Genomic DNA, 21,815 nt, shown 5'->3' on the forward strand with positions numbered 1-21,815 from the left:
AGCAATAACACACCAAACCCAAAATTATTGGGAGAGAAGAAATAATAAGAATCTGAGCGAACTAAACAAAATAAATAAAGACTAAAAAAAATACAAAGAATCAACAAAATGAAAAGTTGGCTCTTTAGAAAGATAAAATTGATAAACCATTTGCTAGATTAACCAAGATAAAAAAGAGAAGACTCAAGTAAACAAAATTAGAAATAAAAAAAGAAACATTCCAACTGATACCACAAAAATAGGAAAGATGTCAGAGATGATTATGAATAACTATACATTAACAAACTGGAAAACCTAGAGAAAATGGATAAATTCCTGGACACAGCCAACCTACCAAGATTGAATAGGAAGAAATAGAAATCCTGAACAAATCAATAACAAGCAATGAAATTGAATCCGTTAAAAAAAAAAAAAAAAAAAAAAAAAAAAAAAAAAAAAAAAAAAAAAAAAAAAAAAAAAAAAAAGTCCCCAACAAAGAATAGTCCTGGACTAGATGGCTTCATTGCTGAATTCTACCAAACTTTCAAAGAATAACTCACAATACTCTTCAAACTATTCCAAAAATTGGAGAGGAGGGAATTCTCCCTAACTTATTCTACAAGACCAGCATTACCCTGGTAGCAAAACCAGAAAAGGGTGCAATAAAAAAGAGAAAACAATAAGCCCATATCTTTCATGAACATAGACCCAAAAATTATCAGCAAAATACTAGCAAACCAAATCTAACAACACATCAAAAAGATAATACACCATGATCAAATGGCCTTTAATGATCAAATGGGATGCAAGTATGGTTCAACATATGTAAATAAACATGGTGTACATCATAAAGAATGAAAAACAACACCATATGATCATCTCAATAGAGACAGAGAAAGTATTTGATAAAATTCAACATCTTTTAATGATTAAAAAAAAAAACTCTTAAACTAGTCATAGAAGTAATATAAACTCAAAATAATAAAGGTCATATATGACAAACCCACAGCTAACATCTTGAACAGTACACTGACTAGAAAAAATCTGAAATCCTTTACTCTAAAAACTGGAACAAGACAAGAATGCCCACTTTCACCAGTCTTATTCAACATAATCCTGGAAATTCAAGCCAGCGCAATCAGGCAAGAGAAAGACCTTAAAAGCATCTAAACTGGAAAATAAGAAGTTAAATTGTCCCTTTTTGCAGATTATATGATCTTAGATCTAGAAAAACCTAAAGACTTGACCAAAACCACTCATAGATAGATCTGATAAATAAATTCAGTAAAGTTGCAAGATATAATATCAACACACAAAAGTCATTAGCATTTCTATAGACCAATAATGAATTAACTGGGAAAGAAATCAAGAAGGCAACGTCATGTACAACAGCTACAAAAAATGTCTGGGAATAATAACCATGAAGGTGAAAAATCTCTACAAGGAAAACTACGAAACACTGATGAAAGAAATTAAAGGGGATAGAAACAAATGGATAGCCATCCCATGCACAAGTTTTGGAATAATTAATATTGTCAAAATGATCATACTTCCCAAAGAAATCTACAGAGTCAATGCAATCTCTATCAAAATCCCAACGTCATTTTTTACAGTAATAGAAAAAACAATCCAAAATTCATATGGAATTCAAAAGGAGCCCAAATAGGTAGAGCGATCCTGAGAAAAAAGAACAAAGCTAGAGACATGACACTACCTAACTTCAAAATATACAAATAGACAAATGAAACAGAATAGAGAACCAGAAATGAATCCACATACTTACAGCCAACTGATTTTTTTACAGGTGCCAAGAATATACATTAGGGAAAGGAAAGTCTCTTCAGTAAATGATGCTGGGAAAATTGGACATTCATATGCAGACAAATGAAACTGGGCCCCTATTTAGGGGAAAGAGAATGAAACTGGAGGATGGGTCCTTTCCTTCTTTTTTCCTCTTCTAAAATATACAATCAGGAAGCTTAAAAGATAAGTAAGATTTTTGTAGGATTATGCAGGGTCATCAGGATGAATTAGGAAGGACGAAGGAGAATTTTCAACTTTCACTTTCTACACATGATACTAGGTGCATCAATACCAAGAAGGAATTTCAAAAGAGTTTTTTGAAAAAGTGACAGTATTGGAAGTAAATCAAATTGACGCAAAAATCTAGTTACAATCACCCAATAAGAACATATACCTTAAAGGTTACTTATTTAGCACACAGTCCCCCCAAAGAGAAATGATCCAAGAAAGTGTAAGGGCTATAAGAGAAATAAAGCTACTTTATTAATTATAAGAAAATAAAACAATTTATCAAAATGACGGATATTTTGCAGAAGAATATGGAAGATGATCAAATTTTCTTTAAACAAGAAGAAATAAGGATGTAAGAGGAATGATCAAATTGATGAAAACCCTACTGGCTTTGGAAGGGATAAGAGAATGGCGGAATATGTTTTAAACGTGATATGAAGAAAATTCAAAGGAAGGAGAAAGCCAAAGTCTTTATTTAAAGAAATAAAAAATAAAAATAAATGCTCCCAGCTGTGGTAGCATGAAATGCACAAAGAAAGGGGAAAAGGATGGAAACTGAAGCCAAAAAACAAATAAACGAACAAATGAGAAGGGTTTGGGGCAATGAGAAAAGAAAAGAGAAATCAAGAAAGAATGAATTTATTCCCAAGGACATTTTAGTGTCCAAAAAGCAGAGAAAGAGGTGATGGCTTTAAAAAGAGGCAATAAAGGACAGAGGTTAAAAGGCTGGGTTTAAAAGCCACATGCAGTTCTAGTCCCAGCCTCATGTCTTAGGCAACTTTCTTTGTTCTTCTTTTCCTTTTTTCTGGCAACTTTCTTAACCTCCTTGCACCTCAGTTTCTTTTCATGTGTAAGACAGAGGAAAAAAAGACTTTAACCGTGCATTACCTTCTCTATCCTCGATTGCTTTGAGGAAGAAATGAGATGAGAATGAAGCTATTAACATAGGGCCTGGTTCATAGGGAACAGCCAATAAATGTTCATGATGGTGATTAATTCTTTATGATAACCTTGAAAGTTAAAGACCAGCAGGGACCGCTGTATGAGAAATTGCAGACAGTACGCATGATGTCTTTGAGAAACTATCTGAAGGGCAAATAAAATGCAGAGAGAGATGGGAAATAATGTTTGAGAATTAAAAGAAAAAACAGCTCTTAAATGTCGTATTGAACAAATACACCTCAAAAGGTGAGCTGCACTGTCAAATTGCTAAAGAGAAGGGCTCCTGAGTGGAGCAGATTCACTGCAGCGTCCTTACAAAACAGCTGAGAATGTCAGTGGCCTACAAGGGAAGATTGAAGTGAGCATCACAACAAAGTAATAAGAGTTAATGATAGCTGATTGAGGAAAAAGGAAACATAACAATCAGAGGTCACATCCTAGATGCACATTAATAAAGGATAGTTAAATTATGATACAACTGCATCCTGAGTGACTACTAAAAAGAATGTTGTGGTTCTATATATGCTGACATGGGACATGGAGAAACCCTTTGTATAGTGTTAGTGATAAAGCACAGAACATTGTAGATATTAAATTACAATATTTTATGAAAATGCTTTATATGATTCCATGTACATAACTGAACCGGATACAGAGTCTGGGAAATGAGGCTGGGTGAGGGAGGGAGTTTTTCTTTTTTCTTATTTATGCAATGGAAGACAAAATGGTGTACTGGTTAAAAACCCAGTTTACCACTTAAGTAATCTTTAAAGAAGTATTGAGTCCCCCTGTGCCTCAGTTTACCCATCTGTAAAATAAGGAGGATAACCTGGTAAGGCTGTTATGAGGTTGAAATGAGATCATGAACATTTCATATATGTTGCATTCAACAAAGGGCCTAGCATCTACAACCCTCCATCACTGTCAGCTATTAATGTAATGTTTGCAGTCACTTTACAAGTGTAAGTGACTTACGTGTAAGTATTAAAAAGCCTAAATGACAATAATAAAGAGACTTAATAATGTACAAAAAGGAAGGGGAGCTTTCTGGCCATTCTTACATATCTGTTTCTCCAGGAGAGTCTTAGTATCATTTCGTTAAGTTTTCCTAAAAATCTTTTGGGTATTTTAACTGGCATTGTATTAAATCTATGGATTTATTAAGGGAGAACAAAAAGCTTCATATTACCGAGCCTTCCTATCCAATATCAAGGCATGTTGTTCTTATGTTCTCAGTACAACTTTTCAAGTTTTTTCTTATGTTCTAAGTATAATTTTTTAAAAATTTATGTGTCTACACATTAATTTCAAAACTCTTTTTTTAGTTAATATTGTAACTAGAATCTTTTCTTCCATTATATTCTCTTACTTAATCTTGTTTATATATAGGAAAGCCATGAGGGGGATGAATCCTACCAGATATTAAAATATATCCATGGAACTACAATAATTAAAAACAGGTTGGTGCTGAAGAAGAAATGAGAAGATCAAAGGATAGAGAATACAGAAATAGACTTTAATTCACATGGGAATTTACATTATAATCAAAAAAAGAAAAATTAATTATCTGCAAATTACAGTAGGAAAACTAGCTATCTATTTAGAAAAAGATATCTTCCTTCTTCAGTCCTTTTTTTTTTTTTTAAGAGATGAATGTCACCATGTTGCCCAATTTAAACTCAAACTCCTGGGCTCAAGCAACTTTCCCACTTCAGCAGCCCGAGTGGCTGGGGCTACAGGCACACATGGAGGCACTCAGCCCCTTCTTCAGTCTTTATACCAAGTAAATCCAGGCTAATCAAAGATTTTTTTAATGAGACTATAAAAGCAGGTTAATCGATTTTTAAAAAATAAGCCTATTATAGGAATAGAAGAAAACAGATGAATTTATTTACAATCTTGGCATACGAAATGCTTTCTAGGCAATTCATATAAAACCTAGATACCATAAAAGGAATGTAAATGTTTATGTGGTCAAATTTATTCGCACATCCATTTGGAAAAATATATATTATACATAAAGTCAATCGACAACATACTGGGAACATATTTGTAACATATACAAAAAGGGCCAATTTTTTAAATTTACAAAGACTTCATAAAAATCTATTAGAAAAAAACTGATAATACAATTGAAGAATAAAATGAATCAAGGCAATCGGCTCATTAATACAGTTTGCAGCAATAAAGGTCTATATCCAACAAATACCAGGAATAAACCCAGGAACACAAGTCCCAAAGCTGACCTCAGGGAGACCAGAGAGGACTGGAGGACTGCGCTCAGACCAGACCCCTCTACCCAGCAAGGGACAGAGCCTGGACTGTTCCCAAGCAACAACGCAAGTGCACAAGCTGTAACCAAGAACCTTTCTGTGGTCTGTCTTCTGGGATGATCATTTTAAATGGCTTTCATGTTACCGGGGTATAAAAAGACAAACTTACCCAGATGAGTTAGGAGTGAAAAACGGAGAATTGTCCTAAGTTTTCCCTTCATTTTTGGTTGATTCTCTCAAGTTTCAACTTTAAGAAAAAAAGAATTGTATCCTGCTATAAGAGTTGCCTAAACCTGATTGAGTTTATTCCTGCTCACACCCTTCTGTTGGCAAATGCTGCATCTCTCGTCCTGAAGTGCTACCCTAACAGCTTTGTCATGTCACCCATTCTGCCTAGTGGCCCTCTGGGGCTCAGCTATTCTTGCTGAAACCGCTTAATGTTCTGTGAATGACCCCATTCCCTGGTCTAACCCTTTTTATTATGAGAGCGCAGGCTGCCTCTAATGTCTTTATGCATAGGATTTTCCATTTCTTTTCTAGGTCCTTGGCCTTCCTACAACACGCTGGCACATTTGTCACATTAGCCTTTTCATGTGTGACCTTATTTTGTATATTTGGAAATTTTTCTTCTTAGAGGACCGCTACTTTCTTTCTCTCAGTTTCTCGGCATGGAAGCTAACTCTCCAATTATTGATTATAGTGTGGCTCCTTAAAGGTGGGACTTCAAAGCACAACACAGTAAAATAAATCTTAGGAGTAAAATGATTCTCCCAGTGTCCTCTGTTCCCCATCAAACATACTGACTGACTGACCTTCCTTCCTCAAGGCCAGTGGGCTAAGCGCCTCAGCCACCACCCCCTCCTGAGAGTCCACACACAGGAGCAGTTCTGTCACTTCAGTGTTCAGTGATGTTTAGTTTTAGTTAAAACAATTCAATAAAAAAACGCTTTTGCAGGGATTCTCTTATTTCCCCCAGTAGGGAAAGCGATTCACTATGTAAATACTAAGAAAGCTGATGCAGAAATTACTCGAGAATTGTTCATATCCACATCGGCTTCTGGTTTGTTGTAATGTGATTATAAAAATGTAATTATACATAGATAACCTACCTACATAGCTATAGTATGCATACATGTCAGATGATAGTCTAAAAACAGGATGTTTTATAAATATAATTATACATGTATACATTTATATACAGTAATAGTATATATAAACATATGACATCTAACACATGGAACATTTAATCTGATGGATGCTGTTGAACACTTTGTAGATACCGTCTTATTTAATCGTCACAATTACTTTATCAGATCAGCACTACTATACTCCCCATCTACGGTTGATTTAAGAGGGCTGCAAATTCTTTGACACCTCTTCCATGGAGGGGTGAGGTCAAAGACTCCTCCCTGAATCTAAGCCGACTCTGTAACTGTTTTGACCAGGAGTTTATGGAGAAACGACGCAGTGCCCGTTTCCAGGACCAAGCCTTAAAAGCTTCCCTCTCCTGCCTCCTGTACCCTTACTTTTGGAGCCCTGGGCCTCCATTGTAAGAAGCCCAACTACCTTGCTGAAGACATCACCTCCAGAGGCTCTGAGCCCAGCCTTCCAGCTGCCCCATCGAGATGCCAGCCTGTGAGGGAAATTATGGAGCTCCAGAACTGAGCGGCTGCCCACTGAATGCCACCAGGTGACCCAATCAGTGCCACACGGAGCAGAATTGCCAGGAGAGTCCTGTGCAGATTTCTGACCCACAAAATCACGAGTTTTCATAAAATGGATGTTGTTTTAAGCAATTCAGTGTTGGGGGTAGTTTGTTAGACAGCAGTGGATAACCGGAACTCCATCTCACAGATGCAGGAGCAAAATCACAGCAAGGGAAATAACTAAATAACTGCTCCGGATCACACACCTAATTAATAGCACGGCTGAGATTCCAACTCAGGCAGCCCGCTTCGAAAGCTTATAATCATAGCCACTCCACTGAACTATTTTAAAATCATAATTAACTTTTGAAGATAGAGCATGTATAACATTTTGATTCTTCTTAGCATCTACTCTAATTCCTATATAATGAAGAATTTGTGCCAAAGGCATTTTTCCTTTCTCCATTCGCAGCTATCTATTTATACTTATTTTTACATCTCTCTGAGTTTTAAAATGTAATGAATTCCTCTAACAAATTCGTCTGTATTTATTTTAAGACCTTAGGGTAGAGATCCCCATTTCTCTTCTGCCTTTAGTATAGATGCTATCAGCAGTGCTGCTTAATACTAAAAGGGCAGACTAATTCTGGGCTTCAGGAAGTTGATTTCCATGGTATTAGATGTGGCTTAGTAATTTTCCAAGGAGACAGAAACCCTTGGGGTCCTGGCAGTTTCCCTGATAAGCTATCATCCCATCTATTTTATATTAGAATGTATTGTTTACTGAAAAGAGGGTAGGAATGGGGCAAACAGGAGACTCGATACCAGCTTCTTGACCAGCAAACAAAACTGTACCTACAGCCTTTCTGGAGCCAAAAAGGTCAGAGGTCAAGGACCCAGAAGTACTGATGAAATCAAGGGCCTTTGGCTAATTAAACACTTCAGCAATATGCCTCTGGAGCAGACACTATTGTTCCCAAGATATAATAAATAACACAATGTGTGACATCAAGGAAAGCAGGTGTTCTGTGCAAGTGTTATTCTCTAGTCGTTCAAGGACATTTTCACAACAAATAGGGATAACCAACAAAGCCTAGACTTATTTTCTTTGGTGTTACTTCCAAAACATTTTGATTCCGGCCTTCCAGACACTAATCAGATTGAGAAAAATAGCACAGATGATAGGCACGTAGCTATCAACAACGTTTCCTAGAATTTAAGGCATGGAGTTAATAAGCAAGCACAAAACACTCCTAAATAAGGTAATTTGATGGATTCTTACGTTTGGCATTCTGAGTTATGCTCTAGAAATCTCTAGCATAGAAGCACAGAATAGAAGTCTGAGATTTTAGAGATGAACCAGCTAAATTGCTCTTAAGCAGTGACTTGTATCTTTTCTTCAACCAGCTTCCAACAAAAATAAAACCATAACATAATCAATTGTTCCATGTACCAGGTGCTGTTCTCAGGATTTTACATTGATTCACAATCACTCTATAAGATGAATATTATTGTTATATTCCACTTTACAGATAAGGGAACTGAGGCTTAGAGAGATTAAGTAACTTACCAAAGAACACAGAGGTAGGAAGTTGAGGGCGAGTTTGGAATTAAACTTATGTGGACAGATCGGAGTACTATCCCTCCTTCCTAATTTAGAAATCAGAACAGCTCCACTTTTATCCATTTTTATGCAAAAGATTAAAAAGTATATAATTTATTTAAAAAGCTGTTTAAAAATTATTTATTTATTTATTTATTTATTTAGAGACAGAGTTTTGCTCTTTCGCCCAGTCTTGAGTGAAGTAGCACGATCTTGGCTCACTGCAGCCTCCGCCTCCTGGGTTCAAGCGATTCTCCTGCCTCAGCCTCCCAAGTAGCTGGGATTACAGGGGCCCGCCACCACACTTGGCTAATTTTTGTATTTTTTAGTAGAGACAGGGTTTCACCATGTTGGCCAGGCTGGTGACCTCAGGTGATCCACCCACCTCAGCCTCCCAAAGTGCTAGGATTACAGGCGTGAGCCACCTCGCCCAGCCAAAAATCATTGTTTTAATTTAACCACACCTTAGGTCAGTGACCCAGTGGAAATCTCTGGTGGTTTCTGGACCTGTTTTGCTGGGTTAAGCGCTAGAACTCCCCTCTGATGTGCAATCTAATGTCTCTTCCAGGATATTCAGCTGCCCATGAGCGACAATAAGTTGGGTTAAATATTTTTACTATTTTTTTCTCCCATATTTTTCTATATATATATTCAAAAACATGCCATTGGTAGGGAAAGTAGTTTTATTTTAAACTGTTCCCACTCCTAAAAAGAAAAGCTGGCTGGGCGCGGTGGCTCATGCCTGTAATCCCAGCACTTTGGGAGACCAAGGCAGGCAGATCATGAGGTCAGGAGATCAAGACCATCCTGACCAACATGGTGAAACCCCGTCTCTACTAAAATACAAAAAAATTATCTGGGCATGGTGGTGCACACCTGTAGTCCCAGCTACTCAGGTGGCTGAGGTAGGAGAATTGCTTAAAACCTGGGCAACGGAGGATGCTGTGAGCCAAGATTGTGCCACTGCACTCCAGCCTGAGTGACAGAGCAAGACTTTTGTCTCAAAAAAAAAAAAAAAAGAAAGAAAGAAAGAAAGAAAGAAGGAAAGAAGATCCCTCTAAGAATGTTATTATCTTGAATTTCAGTATGTGACATTGGAATTGGGAATTGGGCACATATATATTTCTGTGCTACCCACAGGATATTAGCAAGAACTGCTGGACATGAGTAGAGATGACCTGCAACTTGATTTTTCCCTGTTACAGAGGCTCTGGTGTGTTGATGAGGCCAGTTCAGAGCATAGACCATGTGCACAGTGGGTCAAAGTTTGAGCTCTGGACTCAGAAGGAGCTGAATCCAAATTTTAGACTTCCACAATATAAGTGACTTTAGTTGGGCAAGTTACTTAATCTCCCTGAGTCTCCATTTTCTCATATGGAAAATTTAGTTTAAAATAGGTTCAGGCCTCATGGAGTAGCTCATGCCTGTAATCCAGTCCTTTGAGAGGGCGAGGCAGGAGGATCGCTTGAGCCTAGGAGTTTAAGACCAGTCTGGGGAACATAGGGAGACCCCGTCTCTACAGAATTTTTTAAAAAATTAGCCAGGTATGGTGGCACATGCCTGTGGTCCCAGCTACTTGAGAGGCTGAGGCAGGAGGATGGCTTGAGCCCAGGAGGTCAAGGTTGCAGTGAGCCATGATTGTGTCACTGCAGTACAGCCTGGGCAACAGAGCAAGACTCTGTCTCAAAAGAATAAAATAAAATAAAACAGCTTCAAACACACTGAGTTATTATAAGGATTAAATAAAACAATCCAAATAGAGTTTACCTCAACTCTGGTCCAACAAGAGTTTGAAAGAAGTCTTAAAAGCTGTTCTATTTGCCATAAATAGAAGGAAACTCTAAAGAAATAAAAACACAATAATGTCATTAAATTCAGTTGCCTACTAAAGACTCTGAGCCTGAGTCCTACTCTCTCTTTTTTAAAAGAGGAGATTTTAGGTTGTTGTTAAAGGTATATGGGCACCAACCTAAGACGTTGTCCCTCTCCCAATAACTGAATAATAGTTATAATATCTTTTTTTTAGCAAAGCCAAGCATATCTTCTTATTTCTTTCAAACTTGCATATTAACACTCCTGCTGCTGAATAAATTATAAATGATTCCAGGAATAAATTATAATTGGGGGGAAATTACCTCTTATTCTTCTCCGAAATGAAAGAACAAACCAGTGACCAAGAAGAGAAGATAGGAAGAAAAATATAAATACATTTTTTATTTTAAGAATCAATAACTATAGGCTATAGAATGAGTGTGGAAGCCTAAATCCCCAGTGTGATGGTATTGGGAGGTGGGCCTTGGGGTGTAATTATTAATAGGTCACGGGAGTGGTGCCCATATAAATGAGATTAGTGCCCATATAAGAAAAGACACAAAAGAGATATTTCTCCCTCCCCATCCCCACACAGCGTAAGAACACAAGACAGCTGTCTGCAAACTAAAAAGAAAGTCCTCACCAGACTGGATCTCTAAGAACCTTGATCTTGGACTTCACAACCTCCAGAACTGTGAGAAATAAATCTCTGTTATCTATGTCACCCAGTCTATTGTATTTTGTATAGCTGCCCAAGCTGGCTAAACTACTACAATAAATAACTCTAAACCCAACCCATAATAGGCTGTTTACGTCTAGAATTGTGAAACGAATGCTGCTCCGCCTGTCTCTATAACTGTGCCAAAATCTGGCTTCATTCAGCATGCACAGGGGGCACCTCCACAAGCGGAACCCTCAGCAGCTGATAAGAGCTGGCCTAGATCTCAGATCCGGTTATTTTTTTCTATAACAACTCACAGTTGAAAGAATTAGGTCTACAGAAGCTTGCTACCAGACTTGATTCAAACAGGCCTGGTTTGACCAGGTGATTAAAGACTAGCAATATACCACACCCACTGAGGAGGCCCCAGCCAGCAACAGTGAAACACACACATGCATATATACACACAAGGTAAAATAATGAGAGGACTTTCCACCAAGGATGCATAAGCTATTCAAGGAATGCTACAAAGTTTTAAGCCAGGCTGTAGAAGACAGAAATTCCATTCTTTTACTTTTTAAATTTTGGTCTTGGTAGAAAATATATTCAGACTATAGTACCAAGTGTGCACATCTGTGAAAAAGAAAAACACAGTTGACTAAAAAATGAGCATGGAATTTACTTTATCAGCATTTTTAAACACAGCTCTTAAAATAATATCTAAATATAGGCTTTTCATGCCAAAGTAGAGACAGATGTGCTTTAATATAATATCCTGATGTTTGTCTATTTCCTGATGACCCTTAGACTTCTAGGGTGGGCTTCTATTTTCTCCTTTGAAACAGATGTTGGTAAATGTCTGTCCCAGAACCAAAAGTCCTGATCTATAGGGAATTCAACCAGCTTTTTCTTTCTTCTCTCAAATTTATGTTAGCCAGATTCCATTCTTTGTCAGCAGCTGTAACTATAGACCATACTCAGAAAATAAAGTAGAAATACTGTGATAATTCAAGATGAAAGCTTTAATTTCAAGCATTTAAAATGCAGTAACCTAACTGTAGTGCCAGAGATAACTCAAGAAAAGTGTAATTTTCTCCTTTATCTTCCCCAAATTGGATATTCAATAAATTCAGTTTTATACATTCAAACATGTATAATAACTGTGCTAACTAAATGTTGCCCAACAAAAAGCCCATTAAAGCATTAATCAATAAGAATGGCTTGAAGTTAGCATATCACAGCTTCAACATAAGCATTGTTAGCCTCTGCAGGATACTCAAATGGCAGTTTGTCCCTAAATTACTATTTCTTAAATGCTTGAAAACACTTTGGCTCTCTTCAATAGGCAATCATTTTGCTTTGGAACCTTGTTTATAGCCTTGTTAACAGGCTTTTATTTTTCCTCAAAAAAAAAAAAAAAAAAAAGCCAACTTTATGAACCCTGTACAAATATCACAAATTCTAATTATTCAACTACAAATCAAGACAATTTTACCATAATGCCTTTACAATGCCTTCTTAGAAAATGATTAATAAATCCTTTTGAAAAAAATGCATCAAGAAACTAGTTAAAAGAAACCTTTTAATCAATTCAAGATCCGTTTTTGACAACACAGATAATCATCTTCTAATGGAGTTGTTTTCTAAGTTCAGATCTTTAGGAATGGTTTATTTTTTAAAGGATCCCCTATAATTTTGCCTCAGCAAATAATACTTCCCTTTGTTTCCTTTTAAAGTAAGCTTTATAGGTAGCAAAAAATACTATGAAACTTCAAATATTAGAACATTGTGAAAAGATAATAATGAGTAAAACTCAGGTTTTAAAATGATAATTTTGAAAAACAAATAAAGAAATTGGTTTTGCTGTAGACTGTTAAACTCTGATTACAGAAAGAGAATCTATAGCTTATTATTCCTAAAAGCTAATTTTATGCTTTTTTAAAAAAGTTGCTAAACCAGGAGTACCATAAATCTTGGCCTTTTATTTAACCACTGTTAAATAAAAACAATACTTGTTTTGTACTTGTTAAAAACTGAAAAGGAATTCAGAAGCCACAAGAGAATAAAATTTCTGCTAAGAATGAATATAATCTGAGGAAATTATCATCTTACAGGTAAAAACAGAGGTGTGGATTCTTAAAAAAAAAATTGAACATAGAATTACCACATGACCCAGCAACAATACTTTCTGGTATACACCCAAAATAATTGAAAGCAGGGACCTCGACAGATACTTGTAACCAATGTTCATAGCAGTGTTATTCAAAATAGGAAAAAGGTACAAACAACTTAGAAGTCCATTGACAAAAGAATGGGTGAGCCAAGTGTAGTGCATACATACAACGCAGTGTGATTCAGTCTTAAAAAGGAAGGCAGTTCTGACACATGCTACATGGATGAACCTGGAACACGTTATGCTAAGTGAAATAAGCCAGACATAAAAGGACAAACATTGTATGATTTCATTTAAATGACGTCTGTAAAGTAGTCAAATTTTTAGAGACAAAACGCAGAATGGTGCTTGCCAGGGGGGTGGGAAAGTGGGGAATAGGGACTTACTGTTTAATGGGCATATGGTCTCAGTTCTGCAAGATAAAGAGATCTGCAGACAGATGGTGGTGGTGGTTGCTCAACAACATAAATGTACTTAATGTCACTAAATTATGCACCTAAAAATGACTAAATGATATTTTACTACAATTTTTTTTTTTTTTTTTGAGACAGAGTTTTGCTCTCGTTCCCCAGATTGGAGTGCAATGGTGCGATCTCGGCTCACTGCAACCTCCGCCTCCCTGGTTCAGGAATAATTCTGCCTCAGCCTCCCTAGTAGCTGGGCTTACAGGACATTTTGGATTTTTAGTAGAGACGGGGTTTCTCCATGTTGGTCAGATTGTTCTCGAACTCCTGACCTCAGATGATTTGCCTGTGTAGGCCTCTCAAGGTGCTGGAATTATAGGCATGAGCAACGGCACCCAGACTACAATATTTTTTTAAAAGAACAAAGTTATGGTATTTTCAGCTGTAATGATAATCAAAGACTTAAATCAGAGCTGGATGTCAAGGAAGCCTAGTCCCAAAAAAGTATGCTGAGTGGTCTCTGTCAGCCCCCAACAGAACTCCCCTGACATCCAAGACACTAGTATTGTCTTGTGAAGCTGGGGTAGGCAACACAGGGAATGGCCTTATTTTATTTTTATTTTTCCTTTTTGCGGAAAATGGCTTCTCACTATATTGCCCAGGCTGGTCTTGAACTCCTGGGCTCAAGCTATCATTTTATACTTAACGTTGGTCCTTTTTTTTTCCTGAATGTCATTTCATAAATGATTACTTCTTGGTAATGAATATTTGAATAAACCTCATCTATTCCTTAATTTTTTTATAACATTGTCAAAAAAAAAAAAGGACGAAAAAGCCCTTTAGGGGAGAAAAAAAATGAGGAGTTTTGAAAATCAAAAACTGAATATTTCTGCTGAAAGTGAAAGTTTGACCCAAAGGAAACAAAGGAGAGTTTGATCTTTTGTTTTTATTGAGATAGGGTCTCACTCTGTGGCCCAGGCCGGAGTGCTGTGGTACACTCTTGGCTCACTGCAACCTCTGCCTCCTAGGCTCAGGGGATTCTCATACCTTAGCCTCCTGAGTAGCTGGGATTACAGGCGTGCACCACCACACCTGGGCTAATTTTTGTATTTTTAGTAGAGACGGGTTTTCGCCACGTTGGCCAGGCTGGTCTGGAACTCCTGACCTCAAGTGATCCACTGCCTTGGTCTGCCAAAGGGCTGGGATTACGGGTGGAGCCATAGCTCCTGGCCAGACTTTAATCTTATTTACATAAAATGTTAGATATAATCATGAGGTGAAAGAAAGGAACGAACATTACACATCAATTTGTTTGATGCTGCATAAGAATGTAGGCTTAATCCAGAATCTTAAATTCTGTGAAAAAGAAAAATGCCAGGTAATTATAGCCTCATATGCAAAAGATGTGAGGAGCTGATTGAACTGTATATTGAGATAAAATTGAAAATGTAACCTGATCACTCAGATTAACTATTAAGAGTGTTCCTTATAAATATGTTGCCAATTGATCAACATTGAACTTAAAGGTAATAGAAAAGATGTAGAAAGATAGCATAGTATATAGAAAAGATTTTTAATATCATATTTGGATAAATTCTGGAAAAAAAAGTAATCTGTAGTCCAATAAAATAGTATGTAGTTAAAAACAGGGAAAAGAAATTATAGTAGATACTGATTTTAAACCCCCAGGGAGAGAGAAATAAGACTGACTGTGTAGACCATGGAGGTCTCACAATGCTGTATGAACGGACACATTAAACTAATGACAGCCCATTAGCTGGCATCAGAAAGTCCCAAATTATATGAAGGGCATTTTGAGCTAGAGAGCACAAAAATAAACCCAAAGAAAATCTGTGCTAGGTGATTACATTAAGACTCACATTGACAAAAGCCACCTAGGAAATCCTAGCTTAAATAAGTAGATCAGAAAATAGGAATGACAGAGAATATACGTAACACAAATGAGTGCAGGTATGAAATGAATGACAACATTTTTTAAAAGCTTGTGAATGAAGATTAGTCGCATTTAAATCTGTCTTTAAAAATAACATTGAAGAGTGGTAATTTGAAGTATATTGAAGAAGTTTTAAAAATTGCAACAATAACAAAAACCCTCTGTTCCTAAAGTCCAAAAGAACATCACTGAAAAAAATTGCTGTCTTTACAGAAACATCGATTTTTAAACAATTATCTTTTTGTTTGGTATGGAAAATATCAATGTTTATAACTTATGAATTCTTGATTAAAGGAAGTTACTCAGCTCACCTATTTTTTAAAAGCACAAGAAAAATCAAAACTATAACCTTCAAAATTTCAACACAAGTCCAACTCTTAATTTAAAGCAATTACGTTCAGGAAAAGTAATTTTAAAATCCCAGGCAATTGCAAAGTAATGCCAAGCATTTATTTAAGCAAGTTGTTTCAAATAAAATAGCATAGCTGTTCTTGCAGAACTTATAAAAATAATTTGTTTAGGAAATAATGCACAATTACATGAGGCAGGGCATTAATAAAGTATCCGATAGAGTATTTAATAAAATGTTATCTAAAGTAAATTTAAATTAGCTTGGAAAAAAACGTTGTCAAATTTTAAAATAGCTAACTTATTTTTTTAAACAAAGGAAATTGATAAATGGCTCAGTATCCAATTCAGACAAGATATTTGGCAGAAGGTCTATTCTCTCTGGTCCCAATAAAAATTTTGTTAATGACTTGGACTAGAGAATGAACATTAGGTTATTGATATTAGTGGAAGTTCTGTTTTGAATAGGCAAAGATTGTGTTCAAACACACAAAGATGAAGGGATTGGATCTAATGCCAGAAAATTATAAACTAGAGTCAGCTTAGAAAAATGCAAGCTACCATAGTATGAGAAAAATCATTTGAAAGTAATTTAATTCCTGAGAAAAGAAGGCAATTGGTAACGCCAAAGAGACTCTACAAGGAATAATAGACAGAATATTAAGTAACCACTTCAAGGATGAGAGGAAATAAAAGACAGCCAAAGCCCCCCAGTACCATTTCCATTTCCTTCTTATGGCAGCCTGCCATGAGTAGATGGGAATGATTAGATAAGGTGAGATTGACAGGCCTTACCTAACTACACAGCCTGATCACTTCCATTCCTGACAGCAGGAAGAGAAGTAGTAAAATAGCAGAACCCGGTGGTACCTGAACCCTGCCTCACCAACATCTGAATTTTTACTTTAATTGGGGTGGGTAGAAACAGAGAAAAAGCCTGCTGCTACTGATGATGATCAATTCATGAAATGAGATTGATGGAGCCCCACATGGAGAGTCAGCAAATCTGCCACGGGCCAGCCCCCATCTCTACCTTCATACAATGAACATCCCTAACGTTCTACCAGCTCCATGGCTACATGGTGGCTTCTTGCATCCTTAGAAAATAAGCTGCATTTAGAACAAAGAGCTTGTGGTAAACTCAAGAAGTATATCACTCTTTGGTAGAAGAGGTTGAATATATAAGTGGATTCAAGAAAAACGTTTTAAACTCTTTGGGTTCTTATTAATCATTAACAGGTACTGAGTATTTCCTGCTGCCAGGCTCTATGCTAAGTACTTTACATGGATTATCTCATTTACCGCTTAGAAAAATTCTTTGATATTGGTATGATTATTACCTCCCCTTCACAGCCATTCACATGGACTCACAGAGGCTAAATAACTTGCCTAGGGTTGCACAACTAGTAAGTGGTAACATTCCTGGACAAAGTCTCCACCAGTCCATGCCAATCTGAGGAAAATAAGAGCAATGGCACTCAATAACATTGGTATACTGGTTGAATAAACAAAATGACAACTGGCATATCCTCTCGTCCACTGCCCTTTGGGAAACAGCACAGTGAGGGCCACGACCTAACATCTGCTGGGCACATTGCTCAATGCCAGACACAGCACTAGGCACCTTACAAATAGCCTATGAATCCTCACAAAAACACTGGGAGATGGGTGGGGCTATTCTGGTTTTACAGAAGCCAGCCGCTTATTCTATGCTTTCATCTAGTAGCTGCCCCCAGAAATGTGACATTTGGAGCTGGGCCTAGAGTAGAGGAGAGGGAAACCCCAACCAGGAAGAAACCTATAAGGACATGCTGCAGTATCCCAGTCTCTTCTGGCTAAACTGAGGGGCATGGGATGAACTTGAATCACTTTTTAGTTTGGCAGCTTTCAACTTCCTCCATCCTCTGTTTGCATGTCAGTCTTTATTGGAGAGCCCCTGTTTTGCACAGTCTTAGAGACAAAGGAAATCACTATCAATGCCAAAGGGCTAGGCCTCTCCCTCCCCTACCCCTGGCTGCATTCTGCAGGAGAAAGGGCAGCCATAAGTTAGGCTTAGCCAAGGGTACACCCTCCCCAGAACTGTGGTCCTGAGCATGCAAGGAAAGCAGGGGGTGAATGTGGGTCACACTTCTCACAACTGTGCAGATAGACTGTAGAGTGGCCTGTCTCTGCAGTGGGACCTAGAATGCCGTAGTTCCATTGCCTGGGTTTTGAGGAGACAATGCTTCCTATTCTCCAAGCTTATTCTTCAGCTTCCCATTGAAAATACCCTTAAAACAAATCCTCTTTTTGTTTAAATTAAATAGAACCAGTTTCTGTTGCTTGCAACCAAGAACCCCAAATGGTACAGGCTATGGGCAGAAAAGTGAGGACAGGTATTCACAGAGCATTTAAAATGCATTCTTGTTTGAATACTCTCTCAGATAACGGCTTCTGTCCTCAGGTTTTCTGAGTACCAAAGCATCACTCCCTGATCTGGTGGTGCCAATTCACAGTCTCATTCTCAAATTCCACAGATCCCTCCCCTCAGCTCCACTGCTTTTAAACAGAAAGTGTTAAAAGACACGGTATACCATCAAGTTCTGCAGTCTGTACTGTTCAGGTCACTTTCACAATTCACCTCCCAAAATGACACCTTTTAGTGACAAAATAATAAATGTTTGAAGTACTATGTAAATATTGAATGTATTGATGCAAAAGATCATGTTATACAGTATGCTTCCTAACTGTCCTGCATGAAAAATTATTGCTCTCACTACTGAGTCATTTCCTTTAGGTCATTTCATTTAGGTTTCCTTTCCTTTTCTTTCTTTTTTTTTTTTTTTTGAGATGGAGTCTTGCTCTGTCACCCAGGCTGGAGTGCAGTAGCGCAATCTCGGTTCACTTCCACCTCTGGGGTTCAAGAGACCCGCCAGCCTCAGCCTTCCAAGTAGCTGGGACTACAGGCATGTGCCACAATGCACAGCTAATTTTTTGTATTTTTAGTAGAAAAGAGGTTTCACCATGTTAGCCAGGATGGTCTTGATCTCCTGACATCATGATCTACCTGCCTTAGCCTCCCAAAGTGCTGGGATTACAGGTGTGAGCCACCACACCCAGCCCACTTCTTTTTCAATTATCCTTCTCCACTCAGACACAGGCACACACTCACAAGTACATTCCTACACACCCTCACACATACCTACACACCTTGCATTCTTTTTCACTCAGATCAATGGAGAAAGACAAAGCCACTTCTCTGTGCTAACAGTTAACACCTTTCTAAACAGAATGGAAGAAAGTCTTTTCAAAGAGTTACACACTCTGGAATCCTATTACCTACATGTTGGAGGAAAATCAGCCTTGGGCTATTCTGAGCTTTCTGCACATAGGCCTCCACCTATGTGGAGAAGCTGGATAAGAAGAAGAAGAAGCTCTGAAGTGAAGAGTCCATTGAAGTCCTCTGGGAGGAGGTGAGGCTCATCATGAAGGGAGCTGGGAGAGCTCTGCGGGACATCCACGCAGCCACTGAAGGATGGCACCTGGAGGAAAACCCCAAGCTGCTGCAGTGGGGCAGCCACTTACCATGACTTTTCACAGAGAAAGTGCAGCCTACATATGTGTAACAGAGAAAAGAGTAAAGGTGGGAGGAGGAGTCCCAGGATAAAATCCCAGAAAGAAGTAATCTACAGAATGTTCCCTAAATGTATGAGCAATAAAAAATTCAACATAGTATTTTTCTAAAAGCCTTTTTCCTAAGAATGCTGCTAGAGCATGAGCCCATGAAGAGTTTTAACTGGATTTTCTCTGACTGATTTTCCATGGATTCTAATGTTTCCCAATTAAAAATGCTCCTATAAGGCTGGGCATGGTGGCTCATGCCTGTAATCCCAGCACTTTGGGAGGCCGATGTTGGTGGATCACGAGGTCAAGAGACGGAGATCATTCTGGCCAACACGGTGAAACCCCGTCTCTACTAAAAATACAAAAATTAGCCGGGTGTGGTGGCACACGCCTGTGGTCCCAGCTACTCGGGAGGCTGAGGAGGAAGAATCGCTTGAACCCAGGAGGTGGAGGTTGCAGTGAGCCGAGGTCACGCCACTGCACTCCAGCCTGGTGACAGAGCAAGACTCAGTCTCAAAAAAAAAAAAAAAAAAAAAAAAAAAAAAAAAAAAAAAAAAAAAAAAAAGCTCCTATAAACACAGTAGGGTAGCATTTTATTTTACCATGAACCAGTTCATTGGCTTTTTAAAAATTCTATTAATTATCTATTTGCACTAAGCATATTTTTGCCTTCATTTTGTCTGGCTGCAAGCCAGGATCTTTGCAAACCACCTCGCTAACATTCATTTCCATATTACTTATTACGAAGTACTGTAGTATAGGCCTATTGAAAATATATTATAACCCTAAGTCAATAGCAGGTTCTTCTGACATTTGGAGACCCAAGGAAAATTGGCTCAAATCTCCAGGTGTCATGGCTTAGGGCAGTCAAGATTCCACCCTCAAGATTTCCTCAAACCCTAGAAGAACTAACTCTTGTGATGGTCTCCTGACCTGCTGCTGCCCTAAGGCTGGCTATGGCTGTTCTGTAATGCATATACAGGAAACTCAGGCCCTCCTTAGGCCCACCCATCCTTAGGCAGGAGCTCATCAGCACTGTCCTCCCTACTAAAGGAATTTAGAGGGAGTCGGAAAGGGCATTTACATCTCAGAAATGCAAACAGAAAAATAGGCATTACTACTCTGAAGCATGCCTCGGTCCCTCCACCTCCAGGGTACCACGGGTTTCTCACTCCACACTCCCAGCCTCAGGGCCCTCTACCTCGTGCTTCCCTCCCTGGCCTGTCTGGAGCCCTTGCTCTCTTGGTTTACTGCAGAGCTGACTTGCCATCCTTAATGGGGCATTGGAACCAGCCTGCTCCCCGTCCTAGAGTCTCATCTTCTGCCTCTAGCTGTCTTTATCAATGTCGTGCACCTTTTCACAATAAAGTTACCATGCAAAGAGGAGCTCTGGTAGCAGTCATTAAAAGAAGTTTTGTTTCTCTTATTAACAGGAAGAAACAAAGACAGAAAATGATAGAAAAGCAAAGGACGCTGATTGAAGGGAGTTGGGGTGCTTCTGTTTGCCATCCCAGAGGTAAAGTAGCATGAGGCCTATACGCTCAAAGAGCCTGCTTAACCAGGATGTAAAATAACTTTTAATTGAGACTCAGACCCTTAAGTCTCACTCTAACCCAGGGTGACCAATCCAAAGCCATCACCTTGTACCCAATGACCTCCTTTGTGGATACTTTTTTTTGAAGTGACAGAGGTAAGTCACTTTTTGCTGTGCCTATTTTAGTCCCTGATTTTTCTCTTCTACTACTGCAAACAGACCACCTTACATTCATGTGCCGCATAACATTTCAGTCAACAATGAATCACATAAACAACAGTGGTCCCATACGATTATAATACCATATTTTTACAGTGCTTTTTCCATGCTTAGATTTGTTTAGATACATAAATGCTTACCATTGTGTCACAATTGCCTATAGCATTCAGTACCATAACAACCTATACGGCTTTGTAGCCTCGGAACAATAGGTCATGCCATATAGCCTAGGTGTGTAGGAGGCTAAACGTCTAGGTTTGTGTAAGTACGTCCTACAATTATCGCACAAGGACAAAATTGCCTAATGCAGCATTTCTCAGAATACAGCCCCATCATTAATCAATGCATCACTCTGTCAATATAAAAAATAATTTTGAAAAGCACCAGGCATTACAGAAAGGATTTATCAAGAAATGAAAAATGGTAAATATCTGTTGAAAAATGGAGAGTGCACACAAGATGGGAATCACCTCAACAGAAGATAATATCCTCAAAACAATAGCATCTCAGCTTCAAATAGCAATGCACTGCCTTCTAATTTCAATCTGACGTGTGCAGAATCCCTTCTTTTCCAGTGCCAAATCCTGAATGAAACATGTAATAAAAATCACTGCCTGAAACATGGTGATA

This window comes from Cebus imitator, unplaced genomic scaffold, assembly GCF_001604975.1.
Source record: "Cebus imitator isolate Cc_AM_T3 unplaced genomic scaffold, Cebus_imitator-1.0 Scaffold70, whole genome shotgun sequence".
In the NCBI taxonomy this organism is placed as follows: domain Eukaryota; kingdom Metazoa; phylum Chordata; class Mammalia; order Primates; family Cebidae; genus Cebus; species Cebus imitator.